This window comes from Silene latifolia, chromosome 1 (genome assembly GCF_048544455.1).
Source record: "Silene latifolia isolate original U9 population chromosome 1, ASM4854445v1, whole genome shotgun sequence".
Taxonomy (NCBI): domain Eukaryota; kingdom Viridiplantae; phylum Streptophyta; class Magnoliopsida; order Caryophyllales; family Caryophyllaceae; genus Silene; species Silene latifolia.
In genome coordinates this window covers 175191806-175201223 of record NC_133526.1, presented here as the reverse complement: position 1 = coordinate 175201223, position 9418 = coordinate 175191806, and positions in this window count along the sequence as shown.

The following is a 9418-nucleotide window of genomic DNA, read 5'->3' as shown; positions in this document are numbered from 1 at the left end:
AAACCCTTCCCCGTCCCGTTTTAGGATACCCGGTCCCCCCAAAAAGGGTTCACTCGGCCCCTCTAGGGTGTCTTTTTGTCTTGCCGCCTTCGAATGAGAATCAAAGGAAAGGGTTTAGGGTTTGATTAGAGGGATCCGCGATAGCGGTCCGCCTAATCAAACCCTAAACCCTTTCCCGTCCTGTTTTAGGATTCTCGGCCCCCCGAAAAAGGGTTCACTCGGCCCCTCTAGGCTGTCTTTTTGTCTTGCCGCCTTCGAATGAGAAGCAAGAGAAAGGGTTTAGGGTTTGATTAGGGGGATCCACGGTAGCGGTCAGCGTAATCAAACCCTAAACCCTTTCCCGTCCAGTTTTAGGATACCCGTCCCCCCCAAAAAAAAAAAAAAAAGGGTTCACTCGGCCCTTCTAGGGTGTCTTTTTGTTTTGCCGCCTTCAAATGAGAAGCAAGGGAAAGGGTTTAGGGTTTGATTAGGGGGATCCGCGGTAGCAGTCCGCCTAATCCAACCATAAACCCTTTCCCGTCCCGTTTTAGGATATCCGGTCCCCCCAAAAAGGGTTCACTCGGCCCCTCTAGGGTGTCTTTTTGTCTTGCCGCCTTCAAATGAGAAGCAAGGGAAAGGTTTTAGGGTTTTATTAGGGGGATCCGCGGTAGCGGTTCGCCTAATCAAACCCTAAGCCCTTTCCTGTCCCGTTTTAGGATACCCGGTCCCCCCAAAAAGGGTTCACTCGGCACCTCTAGGGTGTATTTTTGTCTTGCCGCCTTCGAATGAGAATCAAAGGAAAGGGTTTAGGGTTTGATTAGGGGGATCCGCGATAGCGGTCTGCCTAATCAAACCCTAAACCCTTTCCCGTCCCGTTTTAGGATTCTCGGCCCCCCAAAAAACGGTTCACTCGGCCCCTCTAGGTTGTCTTTTTGTCTTACCGCCTTCGAATGAGAAGCAAGATAAAGGGTTTAGGGTTTGATTAGGGTGATCCGCGGTAGCGGTCCGCCTAATCAAACCCTAAACCATTTCCCGTCCCGTTTTAGGATACCCAGGTCCCCCCCCCCCCCCCCCCCCCAAAAAAAAGGGTTCACTCGGCCCTTCTAGGGTGTCTTTTTGTCTTGCCGCCTTCAAATGAGAAGCAAGGGAAAGGGTTTAGGGTTTGATTAGGGGGATCCGCGGTAGCGGTCTGCCTAATCCAACCATAAACCCTTTCCCGTCCCGTTTTAGGATATCCGGTCCCCCCAAAAAGGGTTCACTCGCCCCTCTAGGGTGTCTTTTTGTCTTGCCGCCTTCAAATGAGAAGCAAGGGAAAGGTTTTAGGGTTTTATTATGGGGATCCGCGGTAGCGGTCCGCCTAATCAAACCCTAAACCCTTTCCCGTCCCGTTTTAGGATTCCCGGCCCCCCAAAAAAGGGTTCACTCGGCCCCTCTAGGCTGTCTTTTTGTCTTGTCGCCTTCAAATGAGAAGCAAGGGAAAGGGTTTAGGGTTTTATTAGGGGGATCCGCGGTAGCGGTCCGCCTAATCAAACCCTAAACCCTTTCCCGTCCCGTTTTAGGATACCCGGTCCCCCCAAAAAGGGTTCACTCGGCCCCTCTAGGGTGTCTTTTTGTCTTGCCGCCTTCGAATGAGAAGCAAGGGAAAGGGTTTAGGGTTTGATTAGAGGGATCCGCAGTAGCGGCCCGCCTAATCAAACCCTAAACCCTTTCCCGTGCCGTTTAAGGATACCCGGTCCCCGCAAAAAGTGTTCACTCGGCCCCTCTAGGGTGTCTTTTTGTCTTGCCGCCTTTGAATGAGAAGCAAGGGAAAGGGTTTATGGTTAGATTAGAGGGATCCGCGGTAGTGGTCCGCCTAATCAAACCCTAAACCCCTTCCCGTCCCGTTTTAGGATACCCGGTCCCCCCCAAAAGGGTTCACTCAGCCCCTCTAGGGTGTCTTTTTGTCTTGCCGCCTTCAAATGAGAAGCAAGGGAAAGGGTTTAGGGTTTTATTAGGGGGATCCGCGGTAGCGGTTCGCCTAATCAAACCCTAAACCCTTTCCTGTCCCGTTTTAGGATACCCGGTCCCCCCAAAAAGGGTTCACTCGGCCCCTCTAGGGTGTCTTTTTGTCTTGCCGCCTTCGAATGAGAATCAAAGGAAAGGGTTTAGGGTTTGATTAGGGGGATTCGCGATAGCGGTCCGCCTAATCAAACCCTAAACCCTTTCCCGTCCTGTTTTAGGATTCTCGGCCCCCCGAAAAAGGGTTCACTCGGCCCCTCTAGGCTGTCTTTTTGTCTTGCCGCCTTCGAATGAGAAGCAAGAGAAAGGGTTTAGGGTTTGATTAGGTGGATCCGCGGTAGCGGTCCGCCTAATCAAACCCTAAACCCTTTCCCGTCCCGGTTTAGGATACCCGCCCCCCCCCCCCCCCCCTCCAAAAAAGGGTTCACTCGGCCCTTCTAGGGTGTCTTTTTGTCTTGCCTCCTTCAAATGAGAAGCAAGGGAAAGGGTTTAGGGTTTGATTAGGGGGATCCGCCTAATCAAACCATAAACCCTTTCCCATCCCGTTTTAGGATACCGGTCCCCCCAAAAAGGGTTCACTCGGCCCCTCTAGGGTGTCTTTTTGTCTTGCCGCCTTCAAATGAGAAGCAAGGGAAAGGTTTTAGGGTTTTATTAGGGGGATCCGCGGTAGCGGTTCGCCTAGACAAACCCTAAACCCTTTCCTGTCCCGTTTTAGGATACCCGGTCCCCTCAAAAAGGGTTCACTCGGCCCCTCTAGGGTGTCTTTTTATCTTGCCGCCTTCGAATGAGAATCAAAGGAAAGGGTTTAGGGTTTGATTAGGGGGATCCGCGATAGCGGTCCGCCTAATCAAACCCTAAACCCTTTCCCGTCCCGTTTTAGGATTCTCGGCCCCCCAAAAAAGGGTTCACTCGGCCCCTCTAGGTTGTCTTTTTGTCTTGCCGCCTTCGAATGAGAAGCAAGAGAAAGGGTTTAGGGTTTGATTAGGGGGATCCGCGGTAGCGGTCCGCCTAATCAAACCCTAAACCCTTTCCCGTCCCGTTTTAGTATACCCGGTCCCCCCCCCCCCCAAAAGGGTTCACTCGGCCCTTCTAGGGTGTCTTTTTGTATTGCCGCCTTCAAATGAGAAGCAAGGGAAAGGGTTTAGGGTTTGATTAGGGGGATCCGCGGTAGCGGTCCGCCTAATCCAACCATAAACCCTTTCCCGTCCCGTTTTAGGATATCCGGTCCCCCCAAAAAGGGTTCACTCGGCCCCTCTAGGGTGTTATTTTCTCTTGCCGCCTTCAAATGAGAAGCAAGGGAAAGGGTTTAGGGTTTGATTATGGGGATCCGCGGTAGCGGTCCGCCTAATCAAACCCTAAACCCTTTCCCGTCCCGTTTTAGGATTCCCGGCCCCCCAAAAAAGGGTTCACTCGGCCTCTCTAGGCTGTCTTTTTGTCTTGTCGCCTTCGAATGAGAAACAAGGGAAAGGGTTTAGGGTTTGATTAGGGGGATCCGCGGTAGCGGTCCGCCTAATCAAACCTTAAACCCTTTCCCGTCCCGTTTTAGGATACCCGGTCCCCCCAAAAAGGGTTCACTCGGCCCCTCTAGGGTGTCTTTTTGTCTTGCCGCCTTCGAATGAGAAGCAAGGGAAAGGGTTTAGGGTTTGATTAGAGGGATCCGCGGTAGCGGCTCGCCTAATCAAACCCTAAACCCTTTCCCGTACCGTTTTAGGATACCCGGTCCCCGCAAAAAGGATTCACTCGGCCCCTCTAGGGTGTCTTTTTGTCTTGCCGCCTTTGAATGAGAAGCAAGGGAAAGGTTTTATGGTTTGATTAGGGGGATCCGCTGTAGTGGTCCGCCTAATCAAACCCTAAACCCTTTCCCGTCCCGTTTTAGGATACCCGGTCCCCGCAAAAAGGGTTCACTCGGCCCCTCTAGGGTGTCTTTTTGTCTTGCCGCCTTCAAATGAGAAGCAAATATCCGCTTAATCCAACCCTAAACTCTTTCCCGTCCCGTTTTAGGATTACCTCTCCCCCCCCCCCCCTACAAAAAAAAAAAAAAAAAAAAAAAAAAAAAAGGGTTTACTCGGTCCGTCAGGTGTCTTTTTTTTTTTTTTTTTTTATGTTGACGAGGGGGTTGAATCGCCCCCGGGTCCATGCATTCTCGCACCAACACATGGACCATGTAAGCCACCCCTTTCGGGGACTGCAGTGGCCAAGCTTCAAGGTAACTAACTAACTATTTTAGGGTATTAAATGTATTTATCATTTCCCTTATTTTTTAACAGTTACAATACACTAATAACTAACTACCTACAAGAAAAAAGAAAAGGAGTAAAAAAATAAAAGTAGTAACCAGTTTTTAGCTCAGTCGTTTTACATTACCAGTATAGACGTTGTCATAGGAGAATTGTTCAACAGCAGTATAATTTTGAAGTTACGCCCAATTTCCTCCGTTATACTAAGGTATTTTCTTTTCAATTTCGTTTCTTCTCTATCATAACTCTAATATAATGTTTAATTTGGATCACTTAATTGTTCAATAGCAGTATAATTTTGATGTTTTGATTTCAGATATTTATACTGCTTTACTGTTAAAAATTAATTCGGATTAATGTGCATGAATTATTTTTTCTACCTTTAGAAACACTTTTGCATTGTTCTTCCCCAATTTTATATCTCTGAAGTATTCTTTTAACATTTACTTTCTAGTTTCTGTTAATTTTTAATTTTTAATCGAAGGTAATAATATATATTGTTCATACAGCTTTAAATTAATGCGCGTATTATTTTTAATATAGAAATTTTTCTGAATCATCTAAAAGTACATTATCTTTGTGACTAATGTATATTTCCTAAAATTAGGTAACTGATGATTATATTTCTACTTGTCAATTTTGTATTTTCAATTGAACCTAATAATATAATACATTCAGCTTAAAATAATGTGTCGTTTGTTTTTAATATATGAACTGTTTTGAAATATGTAAAGAACATTATATTTGTTATTAATGTACATTTCGTAAAATTAGGTAACTGCTGATTATCTCTACTTGTGAATTTTTGGGTTTTTAATTGAAGGTAATAATATAATGGACATTCAGCTTAAATTAATGTGCCGTTTGTTATTAATATAAAAATTGTTCTGAATCATCTAAAAGAACATTATATTTGTGATTAATGTACATTTCCTAAAATTAGATAACTGGTGATTATCTCTACTTGTTTTGTAATTTCATTTTATTATTACAGACTATGGAGCAGGAAGATAAAAAATCTTTAAAGCGGAGAAAAGTTACTTTTATTTTTTCACCAACTGAAAGTTCCACTGATGGTAAAAATGAGTGTGCTCCATTTACAAGAAAGCGTAAATCAGCTACTATTAACAGTAAATCTAAGTTTATACAATCTTTCGCAAAGAAGATAAATGAAGAAAGTGACGATGATCTTGCAGTTAAGAAAGAAATTGTTTCTGTTAATAAACAAATTGTTACTGCAAAGAAAGAAAGTCCTCAAAAGGGTAAAGTAAGTAATAAGATGGTATTGGGTTCCAAGTGTAAGCAGAAGTTTGATTTCTCTTCGTTTAAAAGTGCATATACGAGAATGTCTCCTACAGGAGTAGTTGAGATAGTTGAACGTTTGTCATACGAACAGTGGTGCGCGCTAGAAGAGATTGGATTTAGTGGGCTGTTTTGGTTAAGAGTTCGTTCCATTCCTTTAAAGCTTGGGTACTGGTTAATTAAGCAGTATAACCCATACCAAAACTGTATCGATCTTCTTGATGGTGAGAAGTTGTACTTGAAGGTTTCTGATGTAAGATCAACATTTGGATTTCCAATATGCCCTAAAACAGTTGAATTATCCAAAACTCATACTGAATCAGAAGAGTTTCAAGAGTTTTATGGCAAATGGAAACAACAATTTGGTATAAAAGATGGACAAGTTCCACTCAAAACGCTTGAGAATTGGTTGATAAATCATGATCATGGTGGTGATGAATTCAAGGTTAACTTTGTTGTGTTTGTTGTTTCTTTGCTAATGAGAAACACCCAAAAGCCTTTGGTTAATCATCATGTTTTGAAATCGTTGATGAATGTTGATGAAATCAAAGATTACAATTGGTGTTCCTTTTTGTTAAAAAGTTTGCAAGAAAGCAAGATTGAGTGGGTGGAAAAGGAGACTCACTTCGGCGGACCACTGTTGTTTTTGGAGGTAAAAAGTCCCAAAAAATATATTTGAAGTTCGTAAATTAATTTAACATTGTAAGGTACGTTTTCATTCTCTTGTAATTAATTTTTTTTTTTTTTTTTTTTTTTTGCAGCTCATCTATGTTGATCGCGTTGTTCATGTGGAACGAAAAGTTGAAAGAGATTATTATACGTTGGTAGGTTGGACTAGTAGTTTGTTATCATCGAGAGAGAAGGATGAGATGAAAAGCGGTATGTTTGGAAATGGTAAGTTGGAAGCACCAATGGAGGAGGTGGTTGACAATACAGGTGTCGAATTTGTCTATCAAACAAAGGACTACACTGAGGAGTATATTCTTGATCTTGCTAAATGTATAACTAGTTTAGCTCAGAACATATCATCTGTTAAGGCTAAGTTAGAAAAAGGAGCATCAATAATTAAGGAGAACAAGACTGCTCAGAAACTCTGTAATCATGCATTTAGTTTACTTAATTTGTCAAATGAGCACAGCTCCGCTGATAGTGAAAGTTCTGTTGGTATTAATGTTGCTGATATTCCAGATGTTGTTCTGCTTTCTTTGAGAATGATGTTAGTAATCATCCTTTGGTTGTTGAAGCTTTGAATAATTTAAACATAACTTTAAAAAATAGTATTCAGGTTGAAAGCATATCATTGAAGAGGCCGATTTTTTATACATACAAAAAGGTAAATATGTTGATCATATTTTTTGTTATATTATGTTAACTTGGTGCTTAAGTGTATTGTTCTTTAATTTTATATATTTCAACTACTCCAGAAGCCTTGTGCATTGAGAAAAGAAGGTGAATTAGTTTACAATGTGAATGAACATAACAAGGTTGAAAATGGGAATGAAGACAATAAGAAAGAGGTGTCAGAAGGGGAGTGTAACAACAAGAAAGAGGTGTCAGAAGGGGAGTGTGAAAATGGGAATGAAGACAACAAGAAAGATGATGACAACAATGTACGAAATGATTCGAACCATCTTTATGTTGATAGTGACGTGGAGAATAAGGAAGAAGCCAATACGGATAATCTTATAAATACCCTTGTATGTAGCATGTTATCTGAAGATTATAGTGAAGAACCCAAGGCAACCAATCCCAATCCAAGCTTAGATATTAGTACTGAACTTGATTTACTAAGAGGAGACACTGACCCATGTACAGAGCCATCTGAGTTTCAGCACTGTATTGCTGACTACGTCTACTACACCAAGGGAAAAGGCATTGTTCTTGCTAGGTATATTTTATTCTACTCATTATGTTTCTTTTATTTAATCATTCTTTACATTTCGTTTGGGTATTATGTGCATTATTAATAAAGATAATGTACATATGTGTAATTAACTGACTTGTTTTGTGTAACGTCTGAACCAGTGAGAAGCTCTTTGAGTTTAAGAATGTCGTGGGTACCCGATATCTTTTTGCATCTCTAAAACCACCTCGGTATATAGCAGATGTTGTGGTTGATTGTTGGTCAGCTTACTTGAATTTCAATGAACTTGAAAGAAAATCTTGAAACCACGTCGATTCTTTGCTTCAACCCTCGTATTTGTATGTAAAAGTTTATTTCATTCTATATTACAATAATTTTATGTTATACAAGTGTATATTAATAGAAGAATATTATGTTCTGTGTGCGACAAGCATTTCAAGGGCAAAGGAAAGAATTCAAATTTGAAAGACAATTGGAAGTATTCAAGAGGCATTTTAGAAATGAGTTAAATCATGCTGGGATTATTGATGTGACAAAAGTTGATATGGTTAGCTCAAACAATATATATAGTTAATACAAAGTGTTTTCTGCTGCTAATTTACTCTCGTAACAAATTTTATGTCTGTTGTATCTTCTAATCTTTTCTTATATAAAACAGTTTTTTTTTCCAATAATATCCGACAAGCATTTTTACCTGTTCGTATTCAATATGGAGAAGAACAAGTTTGTCATTCTTGATAATCAACAGCATGATGAAACCCCAAAAACTCGTTATGGAAACAAACCTTGGAATATGGTAATTGTTCAGTTGCCTTTCATTGGTTATTTTTTCTTTTACAATGTCATATTTTTTGCACAATCTCTCTAGACAGTTTGATCTGAATTTTTCCATGCGTAAATGCTTTGGCGAAATATTTCAATGACATTGGTGATTTGAAGGAAAGAGTAAGAGCAATGGAGCCTGTTGTATTGAAAATGCCTTAGAGAAACCATCAAAATGTTGTTGACTGTGGTATTTACACAATGAAACACATGGAAACGTACAAGGGGTGTCAGTATTAGACTTGTGGGTTGACAAAAAACAACGTAAGTTTCTAAACAATTTATATCCAATAATTGTAAATGTACTTTTGGTTTAATTAAATGATCTTTCTTAAAGTATTAAAATCACATTCTTGTTTATAAGTTACCTATCCTCAAGATATTTTAACTTTTGTAGATGGATGGACTTCGATATTGAGAATCAAATATCTTTGCACTTTGGTTTCATCCAAGTGCAACATTGTTTGTGATGACGTTTTAACAAAGGTGAAGCAGTATCAAGAGAAGCCCTTCCCAAAGAAACTGGATTCGTCTGATGAAGAATTCTACGAAGGTGATGAGACTGTTGGGATGAGAAGATAGAAGAAGAGGTATTTGGAAAGAAAGAGAAGAGTACCAATGATATTGGTGTCCCTGACAACAATGAGACTTTTAGGGTTAAGAAGAGAACAATGGAGGTAGGTTTTACAGAAGGGAATATTATACCAGATGGCTATAATGCTTGTGAGAAGAATGAGAGCATGACAGATGTGAGTAATACAAACGACAAGAGTACAAATGAGCATAATCTGCTTGACAGTGGTGACACTACCAAGGGCGAAGTCATCAACAATGAAAATGTTCATGAACATGAAAGAAGTCAACCAGAGTCTCTGAGCATCCTTGCAAATCGTAATTTACTAAGCATAGATACATGCATTATTACTCCTCTTACTGAGTTTCAGAATTGCATTGCTGATTATGTGTCGTATAGTAGAGGAAAACATACCGATTTAGCCAGGTATATATATATCTCTACTAATGTACAATATTTAAATTTAAAATGTTTTGTATCCTGTTTTGAGTTAACACTGGTAGTCCTGAACCAGGGAACTTCTTGTGCATGTGGGTGAAATTTCTCTTCGGCATATTAAAATGGCAACGCTACGACAATCTAAGTATTTAACGAGTGATGTGATCGATTGTTGGGCAAAACTTTTGAATTCCAAGGAATCTA